The sequence below is a fragment of the Natator depressus genome, chromosome 7 (genome assembly GCF_965152275.1).
Source record: "Natator depressus isolate rNatDep1 chromosome 7, rNatDep2.hap1, whole genome shotgun sequence".
Lineage (NCBI taxonomy): Eukaryota > Metazoa > Chordata > Testudines > Cheloniidae > Natator > Natator depressus.
Window position 1 is genome coordinate 108,995,062 of NC_134240.1, and position 24,008 is coordinate 109,019,069.

Below are 24,008 nucleotides of genomic sequence, written 5' to 3' on the forward strand. Positions count from 1 at the left end.
AAAAAAAAGTAATGTTTCAGATCTCCCCCTCCTGTGGAAATAGTTACAGAAGGGGGCTGAGGAGAGGAAAACTCTGCAAGGTTCCTCTCCGTTTCCTCCAATTCTTCAATTGAGAGGATGGGGGTGTCACAGATCCTCGTGAGCAGCACTTCCTCTGGGCCACCCACTAGGATTGCAGGGAGGGGAATCCAAGCCTCTGCTGCTCTGGATCCCCAGGTGTTTCAAGATTCTGGAGCCTCAGCAGGCTGTAGCACTGGTTCCTCCATTGGCCTCTCTGGCACATTTTCTGAGCACTGACTCTGGGTCTGCTACCCCTTCTCAGAAACGGAGCTCCTCATCTCACTTGCCATAGGTCCCCAAGACCAGTGCTGACCCCTGCGATACCCCACTTACGAAGCTTCTGGTGGCAGTTTAACTCTCTCAGGGGCATGCAGTAGTTGAATGCATGTAACATACATTCACACACTTTGCACAGAGTCTAACACATTTATACTCTTTTAGTTAGTGATACAAAGTACAAGAGAGTTCAGATCATACAAAACAATAAACATTCTAACTGGAATGACCTTCACTAGCTCACCCATCCCTTTTGAGTCCATGGGGTAACATCTGGGTCCGGGGTGGCAGTCCAGGAGTCCCCTGCTTCATGAGTAAGGCTACAATTTTAGCACAGAATTTTTTTAGTAAATTTCACAGCAGAGGTGCGGGGGAAAAGCAATAAGTTACGGAAAGGTCACAAAATAATGCAATTTTCTTTACAGCAACATACACAAAAGTATAGTCGGGGTGCTGAAAGGTGAGGCCTGGGGAGGAGAGAGGTTAGAGAGCGAGCCTCTACCCCCACACTCACTCCACAACAGTGGATCCTGTCCTGCGGGGCTGGGCCCAGCTCCCTGCTCTGGTGTTGTGGCCTGCTGCATGGGATTGCAGCATCCCTCAGGTTTGGCCCACCCACTCTTCCACAGAGGAGCCAGGGAGGGGTTAACAAAGGCCTGTGGACACAATAGGCCCCTTCTCACTACACCTGTACTAGTTGTGAGGCGTGCAGAGGGTACTTAAAAGGAAGAGACTCAGCTCAGTTAGGGGCTAACCAGGAAGGAAAGCAGGACTCTGCATCTTCCTCAACAAGATAGGCCTGGTTCCAGCCAAAAGCCTGGGACAGCTTGCTACCTGGGCAAGCCTCCCAGTGGATGGGATGGTGCAGCCCAGGAAGATTAACAAAAAGGATTGGCTGCACAAGAGACAAGCTCTGAATAGGAGGCAGGGTCCTGGCGACAAATCCTTTTATTTTAGTCTTTAATATCTTGGACTGGGGGGGGGGGGGGACGACGACACTTGTGTGTGCTATAGCCAGAGGGCTAAGGCACTACATCACCCAACCATCTGGGATCTGCAGCTGGGTGAGCCATGCCCTGATGAGCCCCAAGAGAGTGCTGCCTAGGCAACCCGATTCCAGAAGCCAAAAGGCTGCACATTCAAAATGGAGTTGGTAGCATGACACATAGGGGTCATAATCTCACACCAAATTCATAAATTGTACAGACCTATTTTCAAATCGTCACTGGGGGTGAGGGTGGCTTTCTTCCCTAACCCCTTCTCTAAAAGAAGCAAATACATGGAGCTCTCCATGGAGCCACACACTCAGCTGGAGAAACATATCTCAGTAGTGATTTCAGGGCCCCCTGGCAGGCAACATAGCTACATTAAAGCCATGTTGTAAGGATTTCCTCATCCAGTGTTTTCCCTTGTAACCCTGTTTGAAGAGGCATTCCCAAGCACAGCAGGATTCTGATAAAACATAAATACAGCCCAGTCTGTCCTGCCTGACACCAGGTTTGCTACTCAGTGTCAGGGATGATGCATGTCCCTGCAGCACTCAAATGCACAGATCCCTGGTCCTACAGAGTGACCTCAGCAGACTTGAAATGGTGGTGTCACAATAGTAGTGACCCTCCCTCCTCATACTGTGGCACAAGGGCAAGATCTCTGAGTCCAGAGTCCACTCTATACACAGATTTAGAGGGAACAATTGGGCCCAATATTATCTAACTTTTCCCTATGCTCTATTAGCTAGCATTTAATCCCATGCATTTACTTGCATGCAGATACAACTGTTGCTAATTTCATCCTTAGATTATTTTTCGAGAAAACCTCCTATAGTTATTTATTAGAAACAGAGAATCCATGATATATTCAAAGCAGTGAAAACTTAATCCTGGATAAATTTTATTCCCAGAGGAAAGTCATCATGACTGATACATTCTTTCAATTAAAAACACCCATTTAGTTTATTTTTAACATTCCTTTCATTATGTTATGAGCTCTTTAAGGATAATGAAATAATTGCTTGTCTCTTTGATCTTTGTTTTGAAAGGAAACTTTAATAGTGTTATTTCTAGAGCAGGCTTATGGTATAAAACAATTAAAGAAAAAAACACAAAAATAAAACATATTGAAGTACACGTTCCAATAATTAGGCCTGTTATTCCAGTTAGCTGCAGGGTTCTGTGGAGAGAAGTTCAAACTAATGTTTGTTACAGATGAATTAAAATTATTTATTGTTTGCATTGCGGTAGCACGCAAAGGCCCTGTGAGCAGATGCCTTTCCCACTCTGCTCTGAAACACAGCGTACACATTATGTAGAATCCAAAATCACCCTCTTCTTCGGTTTTAATTTAACACTGAAATTAACAATAAAGTAAGAAAAGGTCATCTGAAACTTTCTCCCCAGGACTAACTGTTTCTAGAGTTCCTCTCACAGGACTGCTCTGCCCACACCCTAGATCTTCTCTTCCTAAAGAATTCTGACACCTTCTTTGTACCCAGCTGGAAAACAAGCCATCAGCCTCACTGAGTAAACAGAACTCACTTGCTCCATTCCCAGCAGGATCAGCCCTGAGAACAATGTAGCTATTTCCTTATCAGCATATACAAGCAAATATTTCAGCTTTCCTGGAACAGATTCTTCCCCTCAGCAAATATCTGCATGGATTCCTGGCTACTGGTGTTTATGTCCCATTTTTTAAAAGGTATCTGTTCACATACTAACCAATACCCTGGCTTTAGGGCATATGTGGACATTTGCAATGTTCTGCAGACTGCTACTCTTCGTTAATATCATAGAAGTGCCTCCTCAGGACACCTTGCCTATTTTAAATAGATATAGGCTAGATCTTCAATTAGTGTAACTCCATTGACTGCCATGGAGCTGATTCATGCCTGCTGAGGATCTGGCCCTATATTTGTACCCATACGTAGGGGGAAAAAGCAGATATATATTTCCTAGGCATTTTTAGCTGCTAAAAATGTTCAGGAATAACACACGTACCAATTGAGTTAACTTAATGAATGTTACAGGAAAGTATTGCCTATGGTCTGGGATATGATTCACCACACTGTACACAGGAAATCTCCTTGGAAAATGCTATATCGAGGAAAATTCCACCTCTTTTTATTACACAGTTTGTTTGTTTTCCAGGTGATTACTTGACATATCATCCGCCAGTGCAACCAAGTTTCCAGAGGGGAATGACAGAACTGCATCAAGACTGAAAGAAGTTATAGATACTGAAAGTCATGTAAACCAGAAATACCACACTGTTTGAGACGTTGGATAGATGTGTATGGTAGACAGTAAGTGCAGAGAAGGTAAGACCTGCCATATTTAGCATAGGTTACTGAGCTGGATGGATTTTTAGCAGAAGTCCTTGTGTAGATGAATATGTGATTAGCCTCTCTAAAGTCAATCACTTTTTGATGACTGTAATGGTCCTTTTCTTGCTGTCTGCTATGAAATGTATTTGCTGCCATGGCAGATTGGATGTAAAGATGTACTTTATGAATTGTAACTTTTCCAAACTTTATTCAGCCGGGGAACAGAGAGAACCCCTAAGGTGAAGTGTTCATTAACATGCTAACAGAAGCGGTTCCAAAGAGGATATATGCTCAGACTTGCAATGGGAGGTGGGGGTGCTTTAAAAGGCTCCAAGGTGTTAAAAGTAAAATGTCTGGTCTTCTTAACTAGTATTTCACAAGATGTGCATACATGGCTCTCGCTGTTTAGACAGGTTCAAAGACTTCATTATCATATGGGAAGAAGAGCTTTGGTAAAGTGTAGATATACACCCATGCAAGACAGAAGATGGAAATGAAAAGATAGAGATACTCAACCTATACATATTTGGCATGACCTTGAAATACAATTGTCTTTGTGTATTAATGTCTGGACTACAGGATGAGGTAATACATGAACACTTCAGACTGGGAAGGCAGCATGGCCTAGTGGATAAGAGCACTAGACTAGGACTCAGGACACCTGAGTTCTATTCCCAGCTCTACTGCTGGCTTGCTGGGTAACCTCGGGCAAACAACTCTCTGCAATTTTCCCCACATATAAAATGAGGATAATCATACTTACCTCATTGGTAAAGTGCTTTGAGATCTACTGATGAAAATCCCTATTCAAGAGCTATGTATTTTTTATTGTAAGAAAACTGGAGTAGGGAAGTTTTGTCCCCTTGCTGGAACATTTCAAGTATCTTTCTAGGACACTGAAAGACAGATAGGCTGGCAGCAGGTGGCTGAGACAAAGGACATTTTAAGATACAATGTTTTCACCTTTTTGGTTTGTTTTCTCAGTAACTTGGCTTAGATCCCAGCTAGTTAAGGTTTAAGTCGGATTTAGTCTAGTTGTGCTTACATTCAGCTTAATGTTTAGTGATTTTTCACGTTATTTCAAACCTATACCAAATAACCTTTGCTTTTATTTAAGACCCCTAAAATTACTCGGACACACTGTTAGCTTGGCCAGAACCACCGCTGGACAAATAACTTGTCTTCTGATTTTAAGGGATGTGGAAGCAGAGGTAAGGTAACAGAGTTGAGCTCTCTGTCTACAGCAAGGGAGTTATGACAGCTCTTCTGAAATGGCCTTCTGATGGAGATTGCATAGGCCAATGCGGGCATAAGGAAAACTGAGCATATGATGGGTGCTTGTCTTGGTAACAATTTAGTTTTCATTCAGTGGGATCCCAAAGTGCTTTAAAAGTATATGGGGAAGATCCTCAGTTGGTGTAAATTGTTCTAGCTCCTTTGAATCAGGCTCTGACAATTTTACACCAGCTGAGAATTCTGCCCTTATATGAATAATTCCACCAACCACTGAAATGTGGCAATATCAGGGGGGAAACATGGTAGCAGTTGTACAATGCACTGCAACATCACACTGTAGCTTAGGATACGGAGTGAAGAATTCCTTATCCAATTGAAAATACATAGGAAATTTTGATAGACAGTGTAATTACCCAAACAGGAATTTGGTCCGGATACCAGATTTTAACATTTCTACTCTTGAGGTGCTGAGCCACTGGTTCAATATGACAGGTTTCAGAGTAGCAGCCGTGTTAGTCTGTATTCGCAAAAAGAAAAGGAGTACTTATGGCACCTTAGAGACTAACCAATTTATTTGAGCATAAGCTTTCCACTGAATGCATCCGATGAAGTGAGCTGTAGCTCACGAAAGCTTATGCTCAAATAAATTGGTTAGTCTCTAAGGTGTCACAAGTACTCCTTTTCTTTTTGGCTCAATATGGACTCTTTGGAAAAAATGCCATGCCACAGAATGACTCATCAATACCACTTTCTGCAGCCATTTCATTTTCTGAACAGGCCCAGCTCTGCTTAGCTTATGAGATCATAGCCAAGGTGGTATGGCTACATATGAGTTGAACTAGCTTTTGAAGGCTGGGACAATCCGGACTTGAGGTTCACACTGAAATAGTTCCTGTACTCATTTTTCAGGATTCCAATAAGCCTGAGTTAGTAAATACAGATGATGGCAGTTATGACTTTGGGGGAATCTTGGCATATCAAAGTGGGCGGCATACCGATCTAGAACTTTGGTGAAAGCAGAGACCTTTATGGTCCAGCTGAGAGAGAACATCTTGAATCTGTTTATGGATATATGAAAAATTAATTGAATCTCTAGGGGATGAATTCTTTCAGAATGATGAACACTCAGATGGTTTTGGTACCCTCCATAAAAGGGGTAGTCTGTTAAATTTTTAAAGTCATAATAACTTTAAATGCAGAATTGTGGGGCACATGTAATGAAATGTCAGCACAATAAGGGGGAGAGCAAGCTTAAGAGCTTTGTCTGTGAACTAATAGTTAGCTACATTGAAACAGGTATGGAGCCACTTGGACTTATTCTAAACTGTTGGGTGCTGAAACATAGGGAGTTTCCTGTTATCTTACTGACAAAGCCCGTGTCATAAACACTAACCCCATTTCTGGGCTCAGCTGATGTTTCCAAAGCTCAGAATTTGATCTCCACCAAGATAGTGCTGTGTGGTCTCTGGATTCTGACTCTGAAGTATGTTCTATGGCAGTTGAGCCAGGGGAGATTTAAGGAGGATTAACAGATCAAACTGTGGAAATGATGTATCATTTTCTAATAAAGAGAGCCCAAACCCAAAACTGTGCGCTACCAAAGCAGGCAATAGTCTGTGGAAAAAGCAGGCCTGTTCTGGACAGCTGGCATCCTAATGCTTCAGCTTTGGCTCAATTGTGGTTCAGGATCCAGTTCTGACTCATTTGGGGCCAAAGAGCTTCTAAGACTGAAGGGATGACGGAGGCTCCTAAGGCCAGCTAGGGGATTGGGAACCCTGATGAACCTCCTAAGGTTCACTGTGGGTAAGAGCAGAGGTGAATTCACAAGCAGGAAAAGATGTGGTTCCTCCATGAGGTCTGAGGAGCAGCAGGAGAGATAGGTAGGTGGTTTTTGCCCCTCCTTCCCTCTATCCCACACTTCCTGCAGATCTTAGAAGGAGAGTCCTAGTCCTTCAGACGTAAAGCCCTGGGAGAGGGCTCCGTGACTTGCCCAAGTTCACACAGGCAATCTGGAATAAAATCTAAATCTCCTAGTCCTGTTTTAACAACATCCTTCTTAAAAAGCAAGCCTCTTTTGTTGTAAGCCTGACATCCTTCATGTTATATAGGTGCCCTCTTGGCTTGGTCACTTTTGGTCATTTCTAGGTCAAACACTTTAGTCTATGGTACTTAAACAGATAAAACTGTTGGTCCAAGGTTTTAAAGAATGGATACCTAGAATTTGACTCCTAGGGCCTTATTTAGGCCCCTAAATAAGTAGCTTTATTTTCAAATGTGGTAAGGACCCAGCAGCTACCACTCGCATAAATGAGAGCTGCTGGGTGCTCAGTGCTTTTGAAAATCAAGCCACTTATTTAGGTGCCTATATAAAGACTTTGGCCTTCAATATACAAAGGTGCCAAAGGTCGTTAGGTGCCTGACTCCGACTGAAATGGGGGTTGGGAGTTTCACTCCTTTTGGATCATTTGAAAACTCCATTCCACGAGCCTGACTTTTAGACACTCATTTTTGAAAGTCTTGGCCTTAATGTGTATGTGTATGGATTACTTGGACAGATTTTATCCATTTGGCATCAAGACACCTAGCTTTGTCATATAATCCAATAGGAACTTGCAGTATTCAGTATAATTTGTGTAGTCTTTCTTTTTAAAATAAATCACTCATGTGGAAATATTCAAATAACTGGGCACATATCCAGATGCAGTGTGCCTAGCTTAGTGGCAGAAAGTTGTGGCACATATCCTATATTATCAAGGACAGTAAATGTTTTGGCTGCCCTAATAGAAAAACAATAATTCAATTGGGTATTATAAAGGAATTTCCTGGAGAAGTTTGGCCCCACTCAATCATCCTGTTAGATTTTTCCTTAATATGGAAGAGTGGCACATTAAATTCATTAAATAAATTGGCCCAGCTACATTTATTTCCAGATGGCTTTTCATAAAGGGGCTTAAAGATTTGAAATTACAAGTAATGGAAAATGGCTTTTTGAAGAAGCCTTTCTGTGTATCTCATGTAGGATGACAATGATATAAAATAAGACAGGAGCTCTACATTACACACTTCACCTCTCTACAAAGGAAAAAGGACTGTAAGCTGTCTAACATCCTACCTGCCACACGGGGCCCCTAACTCACCCAGCAATATCGTCAATCTATCCAGCTACACACTCAGCCCGGCAGAGGAGTCTGTCCTGTCTCGGGGACTCTCTTTCTGCCCCGCCACCCCCACAAACACGGTACAGTTCTGCGGTGATCTGAAAGCCTACTTTCGCCATGTTCGACTCAAAGAATACTTTCAAGATAAAACTGAACAGCACAAGAAGAACTCCACATGGACTCCTCCTGAGAGTCGAAATGACTGTCTGGACCTATACATAGGATGCTTCCGCCGACGGACACAGGCAGAAATTGTGGAAAAACAACATCACTTGCCTCATAACCTAAGTCGTGCAGAACGCAATGCCATCCACAGCCTCAGAAACAACCCTGATATTATAATCAAAGAGGCTGATAAAGGAGGTGCTGTTGTCATCATGAACAGGTCTGACTACCAAAAGGAGGCTGCCAGACAACTCTCCAATACCAAATTCTACAGGCCACTTTCCTCAGATCCCACTGAGGAATACACTAAGAAACTGCACCATCTACTCAGGACACTCCCTACACTAACACAGGAACAAATCAACATACCCTTAGAGCCCCGACCGGGGTTATTCTATCTACTACCCAAGATCCACAAACCCAGAAATCCTGGACCCCCCATCATCTTGGGCATTGGCACTCTCCTTGAAGGACTGTCCGGATATGTGGACTCTCTATTCAGCCCCTATGCCACCAGCACTCCCAGCTATCTCCGTGACACCACTGATTTCCTGAGAAAACTACAATACATTAGTGATCTTCCAGAAAACCCCATCCTAGCCACCATGGATGTAGAGGCTCTCCTCACAAACATCCCACACACAGCTGTCAGGAGCAGTATCCCTGATGATGCCACAGCACAACTGGTTGCTGAGCTCTGTGACTTTATCCTCACGCACAGTTATTTCAAATTTGGTGACAAGATATACCTCCAGACCAGTGGCACCGCTCTGGGCACCCACATGGCCCCACAATATGCCAACATTTTTATGGCTGACCTGGAACAACGCTTCCTCAGCTCTCGTCCACTCACGCCCCTTCTCTACCTATGCTACATTGATGACATCTTCATCATCTGGACCCATGGGAAGGAAACCCTGGAAGAATTCCATCATGATTTCAATAGCTTCCACCCCACCATCAACCTCAGCCTGGACCAATCTACACGGGAGGTCCACTTCCTAGACACCACTGTGCAAATAAGTAACGGTCACATTAACACCACCCTATACCGAAAACCCACCGACCGCTATGCTTACCTTCATGCCTCCAGCTTCCATCACGGACACACCACATGATCCATTGTCTACAGCCAAGCGCTGAGGTACAACTGCATTTGCTCCAACCCCTCAGACAAAGACCAACATCTACAAGATCTTCAACAAGCACTCTCAAAACTACGATACCCACACGAGGAAATAAGGAAACCGATCAACAGAGCCAGAGATATACCCAGAAGCCTCCTGCTGCAAGACAAGCCCAGGAAAGAAACCAACAGAACTCCACTGGCCATCACATACAGTCTTCAGCTAAAACCTCTCCAACGCATCATCAGTGATCTACAACCCATCCTGGACAATGATCCCTCACTTTCACAGGCCTTGGGAGGCAGGCCAGTCCTCGCCCACAGACAACCCACCAACCTGAAGCATATTCTCACCAGCAACTACACACCACACCATCGTAACTCTAACTCAGGAACCAATCCATGCAACAAACCTCGATGCCAACTCTGCCCACATATCTACACCAGTGACACCATCACAGGACCAAACCAGATCAGCCACACCATCACCGGTTCATTCACCTGCACATCCACCAATGTAACAGACGCCATCATGTGCCAGCAATGCCCCTCTGCTATGTACATTGGCCAAACTGGACAGTCCCTACGTAAAAGGATAAATGGACACAAATCAGATATTAGGAATGGCAATATACAAAAACCTGTAGGAGAACACTTCAACCTCTCTGGACACACAATAGCAAATTTAAAGGTAGCCATCCTGCAGCAAAAAAACTTCAGGACCAGACTTCAAAGAGAAACTGCTGAGCTTCAGTTCATTTGCAAATTTGACACCATCAGCTCAGGATTAAACAAAGATTGTGAAAGGCTAGCCAACTACAAAAGCTGTTTCTCCTCCCTTGGTGTTCACACCTCACCTGTTAGAAGAGGCTCCCTGATTGAACTAACCTTGTTATCCCTAGCCTGATTCTTGCTTGCATATTTATACCTGCCTCTGGGAATTTCCACTACATGCATCCGATGAAGTGGGTATTCACACACGAAAGCTTATGCTCCAATACGTCTGTTAGTCTATAAGGTTCCACAGGTCTCTTTGCCACTTTTAATGATATAATAGTTACACTATTGTATTTGCAATATTTCTAATCAAGGATGGATCTAATGGTCTTAAATGCTTTATAAATCAATTGCAAAGGGTGGGAAATAATTGAAACCTCACCATTTTATTTTGCAGGGATGTAAAATAAGGCTAGGGTATTATACAAAGACAAAGAGAGGAATGTGGGGAAGCTGTCTTGCTGATAGCCTTTGCCCTTTGGAGTAAACTTCTTCACACCGCACATATTCACGCTTCATCAGTGGCTCCAAATGATCTACACCTGTAGGTTCCAGCGTGTTACATAAACAAACATTTTGTATTTACAGTGTATTGGGGGTGGGATTTTCCAAAGCGCTCTGCTTTGGATAACTTTGCTCCCACTGAAGTGTATGGGACTTTTACCCTGGATTTCAGTATGGACAGAGGTAAGCCAACGTTGAGCACTTCTGAAAATCTCACCCCAAACTTTATTTATTTACAACTGATTCTAACAGAAGAATTTTGACCTTGCCAGAGTGGTCTGTTTTAGCTCTACTCACGAGTGCAATCCTGATTAGACTTTTGAGAAGGTTTGACTTCCTGTGGGCCCTACTCTCCCATCACAGGATATGAGTAACTTCCACTGAAGTGGTGAGAAGGAGGCCCTCTGTGTGAAAGTAAATAAGACCCATCAATTTTTCAATGCAAGATCCCTTTGCATCTTTTCCCTTACAACCTGAAACAAGATCCCTTTTCAAAGATGAGAATCGTCCCACACCTGTGAAGATTGTCCTGAATTACCTAAGCTTCTCCCAGGGGCAAGGTCCAAACTGCCATCACATCTATTAAGCCTTTCCTTAGTCATCAGTTCCTACACAGCCATAAACTTTTACTAATAATTTTAAAAAAATCCAAAGAATTTCCAAGTGGAAAATATTCACTCTGGTGTTAGGCCCCTTCCCACCTCACTGAAATTGACCCAGACAATTAGCTTGATCACAGGCTACCACCTAGTTGATATTAAGTGCGACAACTCATGTAAATGCAAGGCTAAGGTTGAAATGTAATATATGTAGTGAAGTTGGCAAATGAAAAAGTGGAGTTTTGTCTGCAATATTAACTGACTCTGCACATACCGTACTTGGTTTATTAAGTTACACATTTAACTATATATTAAGAATACTGCGTGCAATGTGGGAGAGCTAATATTGATGGTAATGAGAACCTTAACTACTATTTCATGATTTTTGTATGCTTTAAAATTCTGATTATCATTTTAAATTCAGGATTTGTCTACCACTAGAAAGTTATAATCCTTTAGCTATGCCAGTATAGTTAAAGTGGTACAAACCTTCTAGGGTGCTGTAGATGTAACCATGCTGGTATAGCTTATTCCTGTACAGCATGTGATATGGAATAAAATATACTGGAATAAGGCACATTTTTACTGGTATAACTTCATCCACATGAGGGGTTGTACAAGTGAAACTATATCAGTTAAAAATCACACCCCTAACTAAAATGATTATACCAGTACAAACACTGTGTGTAGACCAGGCCTTGGCTATAGTCCATATACTGTGGATGCATGAGAAATTTAGCAACAGCACTAAATTTTGCACAGCTATTTATCACTGCAGGCAGTTGTGATAAAACAGTATACTGGCCCAGGTCAGACCAGGACTATGACCAGGGCCCTCAAGAAGGACACTGATAAATTGAACAGGGTTCAGAGAAGAGCCATAAGACTGATTAAAGGATTAGAAAACATGTCTGATACTAATAGACTCAAGGAACTCAATCTATTTAGATTAACAAGGAGAAGGTTAAGGGATGACTTGATCACAGTCTATAAGTACCTGTGTAAGCTTTGGGTGGGCTAGAGTTCACTTCATTTCCCGTCTCCAGTGCCTCAAAAAAAAACAACTCCCATAGAAAGTAGCTGGAGACCCAGAGTTCAGTCTCTAAGGATTTTCAGCAAGGATTGCACAGGGTCAACCTCCCCACATTCAAGTCCCAAAAGGAACTAAAGAAATGAAATTAATTAAATAACTTTATAAAATCTTATGATAAAGAAATAATAATCTAATTTTATAACATAACTTAGCTATTTTATAATCCACAGACATTATCTTCATAGTTACACATAAATATAAATAAAGAAACCAAATTAAAATCTGAACAGTTCAGTCCCCACAGAAACACAGTGAGAAGAAACTGAGAGTTCCCAAAAGCTTAGGTTTAGTTCACCTAAATCTCAGTTAGAGTCTTTGATCACAAAATCTAGACAGTTCGCTGAGTCTAAAACAGAGTGGCCAACCTGGGGCTCCGGAGCCACATGTGGCTCTTCAGAAGTTAATATGCGGCTCTTTGTGTAGGCAGCGACTGCGGGGCTGGAGCTACAGGCGTCAACTTTCCAATGTGCCGGGGGGTGCTCACTGTTCAACCCCTGGCTCTGCAAGAGGCCCTGCCCCCTCCCCTAAGCCTGCAGTGCCCTCTCTCCTCCCCCTTTTCCCCAGAGCCTTCTGCATGCCACAAAACAGCTGATGGGGAGGGAGCGGGAGGCGCTGAGTGGCGGGGCTGCCGGTGAATGGGAGGCTGGTGGGGGAGCTGATGCAGGGCTGCTGACATATTACAGTGGCTCTTTGGTAATGTACATTGGGAAATTCTGGCTCCTTGTCAGGCTCAGGTTGGCCACCCGTGGTCTAAAACAACATCTTCCCTCCACTTTCTTGTAGGAACTTTCAGTTGGAATTCATGCAGACTCTTCCTCTGCTGAAATCACTGCTAGCCAGTCAGCTAACTGATTAACCCACCACTCAGTTAAGTATATAGATTTAAAGAAAACCCTGCTGCAAAATGCTTCAGAGTTAGGGACAACAGCCTGCTTCCTGCTCCTGGGCTCAGCTTCTCCCAACTCACACAGGGCCTTCTGCAAAGCAGCTGCCCTGACTGGTCGCCCTCATGGAGTCTAACCCCAGCAACAGGGAACCTATTGGAGCAGACCCAAAACTACCACACCCAATTCCAGAAGCTTCTGGATGTGGAGTGCTAAATCCGCCTCGCAACAATGACCCAGACACAACTCACTCCTACCTCTCCCCAATGGGTCTCTTAAAGAGATATCTCCCTATTAGGCACATGGGTCACACCTACATGGAGAACAAATGCATAGATTTATAGATACGAAGGTCAGAAGGAACCATTATGATCATCTAGTCTGACCTCCTGCACAATGCAGGCCACAGAATTTCACCCACCCACTCCTGCGAAAAACCTCTCACCTATGTCTGAGCTATTGAAGTCCTCAAATCGTGGTTTAAAGACTTCAAGGAGCAGAGAATCCTCCAGCAAGTGACATATGTGATAACAGTTTCTTCAGTCTAGCAGACAAAGGCATAACAAGATCCAATGGTTAGAAGCTGAAGCTAGACAAATTCAAACAGTAAATGAGGTGACAGTAGATTATCCATCATTGACCATTCTTAAATCAGGAATAGATTTTTTTTTAAAAAGATATGCACTAGTTAAAAAGGAATTATTTGGGGGAAGTTCTCTGGCCTATGTTATACAGAAGGTCAGACAAGATGATCACAATGGTCTCTTCTGGCTTTGGAATCTATGAAACAGTGCAGAACACAATTTGCCCTTGTCTACACTTGCAGCTCAGCTGTGTTCAGCAAGACTACAGCTATACTCATTCCTGACATCAAGTTGTCAGTAATGGGTAGTTTTTATAGCGCAAGACTTCAGTAGTGCATACTTGTATCGCACCACATGTCCACACACAAAAGAGTTTGCAGCTCTGCATGTGTTGCCAGCACCATTGCGAATGCACTTGCTAATGTGCAAGATTTCCCTCCACTGCATGCTGCATCAGGTAACTCTGCTTTGTTGCAGTGCACACAGGACAGAAAGCACTGCGTGATTCAGTCGCACTCTCACAGTGCCCTACAGTGACCTCTGGCCAAGCCTTTGCACTCCAGAACAGATGTGATATTGCGTGTTTAAAATATATTTACATTTTATATGTGTAGAGATATGTATAACTCACAGTCATGTCAATTTTATAAATATAATTTTCAAATGTATACAATTAGCATAGGTACCAATGTACAGGTATGTGTTTCATATGTTTGCAAATTATACTTATAAAATGCAAGTGTTTATATTTTTCAGGAAGGAAACTGAATTGGGCAGTGGATGGGAGCTGTCCCAGGAATTGTGTGATATATAAACACAATGTACCGCTAGTTGCAATGGTACAGGGCATGCTGTGTTTTTAACTCAGTGTATTGTGTGCACCCTAAACAGGACAGGCTAGTGGAGATGTTCTTCACCATTGCAGTGATGCAGTGCTCTAGTGTAGACAAGGCTTGTAAAGAAGGTATGTGTGATGCTCAGTACTACTGGTACAATTTGTTGAAGTGGGGAATATGCAGTGGGATTGCCTCCAAAGTCTAGGTGTTTGTGAAATGTTAAACATATGTTTGGTAAAATTTTGGGGTACCCAATTAAAATCATTGTGTCAAAAGCACTGTTAAATACCAAGAATGCTTCGCTTCTAGTCCAGCTGAGCCTTTTCCTTGCTAATTTCTGCAAGATTTTCCACTGCCCCAAAGGCCCAATTCTTGTGTACCAATTGTAAACACTAGTTCTGTAAAGTTGGGGTATCATGGCTCTGTTGAAAAGCTCACAAGCTACAAATATAGACTCTATTCAGAATATTTTGTTATTTGGTCCACTATTATACTGAATACAGTGTTCCTGCTATTAAACCAGTCAGCCTTTGGTATAAATAGTTTCATACAACTTTAAATATCCCATTGGGATACTTCATTGTAATTGTTACCTTTATTATTTTATCCTCTGTACTTACACTGTCCCTAATGCTAGATTTCTGTGCCCCTTCTTTGTAATTGTATTTCATCTGTACATTTGTAAGCTCATAATTTTCTGTAGCTTTTTAAATTACTAAAATCCCTTTTTTCCCTCTATGACCTTCAAAATAAAAATAAGCAATGAAAGGCAGAGAAAATCCTATTGGATATGTCCTTACTAAAAGTCTTTTTGTGTAGCAATTAATTTACACTATTTACAAGGCAAAAATTATGCAGTGCTATCAGAAAGCTTTGTACAACTTATTAAATGTCTCTCTGTAACTAATGCTCATTGCAGGAGTTCCTAACCTTCGCTCTGAATCAAGAGCTCACAGGCATGCTGGATATTGTGGACTAGATTCTGATTTCCATTACAGTAGTGTAAATATGGCGCATGCTGTTGACTATAGTGGAGTTACTCTGGATTTACACCAGTGTAATTGGAATCATCATTTGGTGGCCTGTGAGTAACTAAGTGTGTGTATGTCATACTTCTTGAGTTTGTCACCCCAGTGCCTACGCCTTTGCCTGGAGAATGGGTAGTTTGAACCAACCAGCCTAATAGAGTCATTAAAAATTCTTCATAATTATAAATACATAAAGGTCAATATGAGAACAAGTAACTGCTGTCATCATGTGCTTGGAAAATTACTTCTTAAGGCTACGCAAACTTGAGGGGCAGTTTAAAGGCTAGGCTGCTGCATGTATCCAATGAAGTTTTGCTTGGGTTAGGACAAACATCACATCAGAACTGCTGCTCGGGGTGGGGGGCAGGTATTTTAAAAAAAACCTCTTTCAGCTCCCAAATTCACTGACTCGCAATCTGTTTAGCTTTCTTGTAGACGGGGGGAAAGTATTAAAATCAACTTAAAAAAGAAATCTTCAGGGAAAAGTCCTGTTTTGTTATACAGCCCATGGGAGAGTAGAAACGCCCATATCTTCTTTGTCTCCTTCCTCATTAAGGCCCCAGAACTCTGGAGCGCAGGGAGATGGGTAACAGGACTTTGCTAAGACATACAAAGCATGAGAAAACGTCAACATTTGAAAATAAGCTCCCTCAACCACTCTTTTAATATCTTTGTAGGATTAAGTTAGGCCTTGTCTAGAGAAATTTGCACCAATGTAACTACGTCAGTGGAGTTATGCCAGTGCAATCCTCTAATAAAGATGTGCTGCATTGATGGTAAAGTGGGTCTTAAGGCAACCCTATAATCCGGTGAGTTTACCTTACTTGATTTGGTAGCACTTTATACCCACTTTGTACAGGAATAGGTGACTACACAAAGTGCAAGATGGTGGAGAGACAGGCCCTATATTTCTCATTTCTTTCTGTGTTGTGGTGACTTTTTCCCCTAGATGTGGAGTTTGGGCAATGGTAACAGGGGGATAAATGAGTATCTAATGCGCCTACTCATACAGGTGGTAAGGTGCCCTAGTAGAAAGGGTGCCCTTAGAGGAATTAAATTGTGCATAACCACCATACAAACACATGCTCCTCTTATCTTTCTTTCATGCCAGCGAAGGAGAGCCAAATTAACATTAAATGGGGTCCATATCCACCAAAACCATATGTGTTCCTGTATATCCATTAGATGCACATAGTAAACGAACATTTACGAAACCACAAATGTGTGTATTTGATCTTTGCTAGTGGGAGAGGCAAATTACTTTCTCCAAAAATCTTCAGACACAGGATCCCCTGCTCACATAAGGCCCCCTGTAGCTGTGCGTTTGGTGGAATGGTTGAGATGGCCCCTGATAATAGTCATCCTTTGCGATGCTCATAAAAGGAGCCAGTCTAAACAAGCCCCACATGTCTACTTGACACATTCAGATTTCCAAAGGGCAATATACAAACATAAAGGGGGAAACACATATAGTTTGTGTTAAGAAGCTATAGAAGTTAGCTGCCAGTGCAGCATGTGATGTGGTATGAAAATGAGGCTTCTGCCAATATGCCTAGAAAGCACTTCAAACAACAATGTGCTTCTTCCAGTCTTTGCTTCCTGTTAAAATATGCGATTTTCCTGGTGTACTTTATGATGCGGCGGTGACATTAGGTTGATGCTAGATGATATGCTAGGAGACAGAATTTAAATTAGATTTTAATCTTCCCTCCCCTAGCATCAGGGGAACCTAGATCAGGCCCTCAGTGTGACAAAAATGTAGTCCTTGTCCCATGAGGTATACCTTACAATGCAAATTAAGGGCTAGTTCATTTATTCTTCCTCACATTAAGTAGCATCTTACTCTATGAGTAGCTCTAATGAAACCAGTGGAACTACCTGTGGAGTTAAAATACTTTTGGGCATGAGTAAGGGTAGCAGAAATGGCCCCAAATACCTATTTTTTGTTTGTGTGTTGAAATGCCTTTTGACTTGCTGTGCCAGACTGGGAATGCTGCAGGGAATGAAAAAAGACTGCATGCCTGCCTTCTGCTCCATACTCCCCAATGTATACAAAGACATCCAATGTTGAGATCAGATGAACTGGAAAGCCTGCCAATCCCACAAGCTTCTAAAGTAAAACAAAACCTATATTTGTTGAGTATTTTCCACTTTTCCTTTCCTATAGCAATTCACCCAGCTTTTCGGGTATTGGAAGCCATTGAGAGAGAGAGCTGTTTTTCATTAGTTATTGATTTATGAAGAGAAAAATAACTTTTCTACATGCAGATGAGAAAGTAGGTACCTAAATACAGTTACTTGCTTTTTGAGGAATAGGCTTGGCCAACCGTCTCAGCCACCCACTATATCATTCTTACTATGGACTATTACATGTAGGCATGTGATCCTCTCTCTTCCAGTCCCCACAGAACTAATACAACTCCACCTACCAGGAAGTAAAAAGAGCTGTCTATCATGCTAAATTGAGGAACTCCAGTTCCACTTATTGTCCCAGAGAGAGCTGTCTGATTGGCATAATAAACCACCCCCACAAACAGCAGAAGCTATGTCCCACCAACATAGCACTGTGCACACGAGCGCTTATGTCGGTGTAACTTATGTCACTCAGGGGGTGGTTTATTCACATCCCTGAGGAACATAAGTTATAACAAGATAGGCTGTAGTGTAGACGTAGCCTTAGTCTTCACTTTCTCTGGAGGCATGAACAAGTAGCTGAGCCCTGTATCATGTTTGTGTGTGTCTTGCCCTTGGAAGTGAAGACAAGTGTCTTATATTTGATATGATAGAGAAAAGGGAACCCATGGAGAGATGCAAAAAGAGGGGTGATGTGATCAAAGTGATGGGCTAGGAAAATTACCATTGCAGCAGCATCCGGAATGGATATGCACAGGGCAAGACTGCATTTGTCAGGGCCAGGGAAAAGGATGTTTCAGTAATTGTCATGTGGGCTGATGAGAGCCTGGATAGAGTTTTAGTAATGGATGGACAGAAAAGGCCAAATCTTACAGATGTTATGCAGAAAGAATTAGACATAGCATGGATGTGAGGACCTAAAGCGAGGTCCACATCAAAGATAACACCCAGGTTATGGTCCTGAGTGACAGGCAGAATGGTGGTGTTGTCCATAGTGATCAGGAAAGGAAGTAGCAGGGAAGGTTTTTATTGGGGCGTGGAAGATTAAAAGCTCTGTTTTAGGGAGCACAAAAGTAGCTTAAGTCTGCTTTTTTTTTTTACCTTGCCTCCTCAGCTGTGGTTGGGGAGCTAAGCCAATTAATATAATGTATTGTGAAATCACGGTACATCTTTTTCACAGGAAAGGCATTAGCAACCATATAGTTATTATGCAAAAAATTTGTATTTACAGTACTGTATAATATACCAGTGCATCGTTCTTAATACTGTTACACACAGAAAACTACATCTTGAATTATGGCCTTGCCACAAAAAGTAGAAACGTGCTAATTAAATGTGCTGATGACACAAAGTTGGTAGGCACCATCAATACAGTTGAGGATTGGAATATTATGCATTAAGAATTGGACAACCTTGAGGACTGGACTAATAGAAATGAATTAACAGTACAAAGTGCAAGACCATGCACTTAGGGACTAATAACAAGAATTTCTGCTATAAGCCCCATGCTCATCAATTGAAAGCAGCAGAAGAGGAGAGACATAGGCGTGTTGATCGATCATAGAATGACTAGGAGCTGCTGATGTGATGTGGCTGTGAAAAAGGCAAATGTGATCCTAGGATATGTTAAACAAGGTATTTCCAGCGGAGATAGGGATGCTTTGGAGCTATTGCACAAGGAACTAGTAAAACCTCAGCTAGGATACTGTGTACAGTTCTGGTCACCTGTGTTCAAGAAAGATTAATTCAAACTGGAACAGGTGCAGTGAAGAGCTACTAGCTTGATCAAGGGAATGAAGAGCCTATGTTATAAGAGGAGACTAAAAGAGTTTGGCTTGTTTAACCTAGTAAAACAAAGTCTGAGGCGGAGATGACTGCTCTCTATAAATAAATCGGGTGGCAAATACCAAGGAGACTAAAGTGCTATTTAAGCTAAAAGACAATGCTGGCACAAGAACAAATGGATATAAACTGGCCATGATTAAATTTAGGCTGGATATTAGAAGAAGGTTTTTAACCATCAGAGAGTGAGGCACTGGAACTGCCACCCAGTAAGCATTGTGGGGGGAAAGAACCTGAATAATTTTAAGACAGAGCTCAATACATTTGTGAGTGGCATTATATGACAGGATATCCTGAGGGGCTGGGCTTCACAGTTCTGGAGGTCCCTTCCAGATCATATCTTATGTTCCTAAAATCTCATTGTTCAGCTGATCACCTCTAGGAGTCAGAAAGGGGTCCCCAGGATGTATTCTAGTTTGGGGGGTGGTTTGGTCTCCTTGCTCTGAAGCATCAGAGGCTGGACACTGGATGGGGTGGGCTGGTGATGCGAGATGGTACTGAGAATTCTGTCTCAGGTGCTTGGTTGGTGGATCTTGCTCACATGTTCAGAGTCTAACTGATTGCCATATTTAGGGTTGGGAAGGAATTTTTCCCCAGGTCAGATTGGCAGGGAACTTGGATTTTTTTCACCTTCATCTGCAGCACTGGCCTCTTGCCAGAATTAAATAGGTATATCTCTCTAACTCAATTCTCTGCCATTCAAGGGGCCTTGGGCATTGGTGCTCCTCAGTCTCTCCTGTTTTCTGCCTGTGGCAAACAGAAATTTACTCTCATCAGGGCTGTAATACTTTTGTCTGTTTCTTGTTGTTGGGCTTGGTATAGGGCTGGCTGGGTGGTGATTAGTGGCCTGTTATATAGGTCAAACTAGATGCTCTGGTGGTCCCTTCTGGCCTTGAACTTTTTGATCTATCGTGCCTAGAATAATGGGAACTGATCTAGACTGAGTCCACTAGGTTCTACTGTAATGAAAATAATATATGAGCTGGCAATGGATTTGTTTGTATTTATGTAATACTAAAGGCATGCATGGCATTTTACAAACCACTTGGAGGCAATCCCATTCCCCCTAAATCCTAAAGTAGATCTTCCCTCATCTGCATAGAAAGGGCAGAGGGATGAAGAAACAGCTGGTCCAGTCCCCAGACCCCGCAGATCTCCTGAGATCTCTGAATCTCAGAATGTCTGTTACATGCAAGGTCCATTAGCTCGGTGGCCTCATTCCATGGTGGCTCAGAAGTTCCCTACAACTCTTCCCCATTCCCTGGCAGTATATCTCCATAGCAGCTGTGCCACCAGGGCTTCTTCCACATGTTCCCGAAACCTCCTCTCCCTCATGAGGGGAGCTGCCTGACAGTGTGAGGAACTATTGATGGTATGAATTTGTTTTTATAGAAATGAGGAATGACAAGGTGACAGGCCCGCTATATTGACTTAAGAAAAAGAGCTAATGATGTCTTGTAAACAACATTATTAAATAAAACAAAATTTTACCTTATTCAAATTGGTAGGGGGGTTTTGTTTGTTTTGTTTTGTTTTTTATCCCATAGTATACATTCTACTTATTTGAAATAGATCTGTAGCGACACCCAGTGGCCACAAAGATTTATAAGATGTCTGTGATATTTTTTCAAGTTAATTGACTCAAAATAGAGTCATACTAATGTATTTATGGAATCTAATAAAATTGTTCTTTGTACTAACACCTTTATAAAGATTTATAAACAATTTTTCAGGGGGGACAGAGCAGGAATGGAGTGGATAGAAATGTATTGCAAAAATATTCTGCAAAGCACCTCACTACTTCAACAACTATCTTTCTTTGGGGTAGACCTGGCACTTTGAAATATGTTCACGTCCAGTTGGGATGTCATTTGAGAGCAGCCTGGTTTATATAGAGTACTTAACAACTTTATTTTAAAGTGACATTAAAACAAAAGCAGCCTGAAGGAAAAATTGAATTGTCTATGTGAAGGACTACAGCTTGCTTTAATTAGCGCTTGAAAAGTCCTCTGAGATCCTGGAATATATCTACCTGTTAGCTTCTTATACTGCATCTATCACCATGGTATCTGAACAGAAAGGCCATGTGTATTGTTTTTATTACACATGGGGTGTTATAGTCATCCTATCATCAATGACCCGGAAGAAAACATAAAATCATCACTGATAAAGTTTTGCAGATAACATAAAAATCGGGAAGTGGTAAATAATGAAGAGGACAGGTCACTGATACAGAGTGATGTGAATTACTTGGTAAGTAGAGTGCCCAGCAAACAACATGCATTTTAATACACATAAATGTAAATATATCCATCTAGGAACAAAGAATGTAGGCCATACATAGAAGATGGCAGGCGGGAGGGATCTATCCTGGGAAGCAGTGACTCTGAAAAAGACATTGTGGTGGCTAATCAGCTGAACATGAGCTTTCAGTGCAATGCTATGGCCGAAAGGGCTATTGTGATTCTTGGATGCATAAACTGGGGAATCTTGAGTAGGAGTAGAGAGGTTATCTCACCTATTTATTTGGCACTGGTGCAACTACTGCTGGACTAGTGTGTCCAATTCTGGTGTTCACAATTCGAGAAGTTGGCAAAATGTTGATAGCTTGTAGAGATTTCAGAGAAGAGCCACAAGAATGATTAAAGGATTGGAAAACATGCTTCATAGTGAAAGACTAAAGGAACTCAATCTATTTAGCTTAACAAAGATAAGGTTAAGGGGTGACTTGATTAGTCTAGAAGTACCTAGATGGGGAAACAAATATTTGATACTGGGCTCTTCAGTCTAGCAGACAAAGCTTAACAAGATCCTGAAAGCTGAGGCTCGATAAATTCAGATTGGAAATAAGATGTACATTTTTTAACAGAGGGTAATTAATCATTGGAACAATTTACCAAGGGTTGTGGTAGATTCTCCATCACTGACAATTTTTATATCAATATTGGATTTTTTTTAAAGATATGCTCTAGTTCAAAAGGACATTCTTTGGCCTGTGTTATAAAGGAGACCTGACCAGATCAGCGTTTCTCAAATGGGGAGGTCCTAACCCAAAAGGGGGTCGCAAGACTACTTTAGGGGGGTCGTGAGAGTGGCAGCTGCTGGCCGGGCACCCAGCTCCAAAGGCAGCACCGCCGCCAGCAGCAACCCAGGGGTAAGGGTGGCATGGTATGGGGGAAGGATCATCAGAGCCTGAAGTATTTTCAAAGGGGGTCCCAGCAAAAAAAGTTTGAGAACCCCTGGACTAAATAATTAAAATGGTCCCATCTGGCCCTGGAATCTATGGAACAGGGTTCAAATCTCTAGAGAACAGTGAGCTTCATTGCTAGTTAAAAAGCATGTTGTACAAGAAAAAATGAGCATGAAACATGCAATTTTCCAGTGGACTCAACAAAGAAAAGTTTTGTAGCATATTTACAAAATGTTAGCGATGAGCCAAGCTGCAAAATACAGCTCTGGATTTTGAACCTTCAAAGTCTGGGTTGTTTGGATTCTGGGGTCATGTTAGCTCCACAGGGCCCTCTCCCTTTTCCTATGATGCTTGTTTATTTAGTCCTCCTTCGAGAGTTAAAAAAAAAAACGCTGGGGTTGCAAAAGGGACACACATGGCAGCAGGTTCAAATTACTTAATTGCACAACACCAAGTACTTACAATTATTTATACACAACTCGTATTTTAATAACAATCCTATAGATTAAGGTAATTCATATGAATTCCTGACAGTGCTGCTTTCAAATATCTTCAACCCAGTTTCCTAATCATTAGAAAAATGCCCCAGGAGCCCCACCGATATTGCAGTAACAAAATTATTGTCCCTATTTAAATACACTGGTTCTTGAATGAATAATTTACAAGGAGATCTGACTACTGCTAAGCAAAACAGAGGTGTAAGTTATTAGATACTGCCTCTCTTGCTATGCTGAGTTAGTAGCTCTATGCGTGTCACCTTGGTACTCTGCACTTATGCCTGTTCATTCCCTCTGGGGCACCTGGCATTGGCCACTGTCGGAAGACAGGATACTGGGCTAGATGGACCTTTGGTCTGACCCAGTAGGGCTGTTCTTACATTCTTATGTCTCTCCATATAAGCTCCTAGGCAGCCAACGCTGAGGTGATGAAGGGCAGTCCACCATTGCAGGTATGGAGGCTTTGGATTCAACTCCTGCTGCACACGGAGGCAAGTTATTGTTTATTTATTACATGTATTAAATTATTTATTTAAAGGGAGAAAAGGAGGGGTTGGGATATATCTCCCTTCCCCCCAGCAAGAAATAGAGGGATGTCTTCTTCCACTCATATAATGAGAGAGAGTTGGATGGGGTAGAGTGAAGTTTTCTCTTCCTCACACCATGAGACAGCCTAGTGGGGAAAAGGAATGTTCCCTGCA

At 42.2% G+C, this 24,008-nt stretch overlaps 1 long non-coding RNA gene across 1 annotated transcript in view; it reads left to right on the plus strand.

Annotated features, from left to right (window-relative positions):
* LOC141991707 (uncharacterized) overlaps positions 1-23,798 on the plus strand; it is a 91,793-nt gene extending 67,995 nt beyond the window's left edge. The window contains exons 2-3 of the long non-coding RNA XR_012640440.1: positions 3,480-3,649; positions 23,711-23,798. This is a non-coding gene — a long non-coding RNA (uncharacterized LOC141991707). The remainder of the gene's footprint in view (positions 1-3,479; positions 3,650-23,710) is intronic.
* The last annotated feature ends 210 nt before the right edge of the window (positions 23,799-24,008 follow it).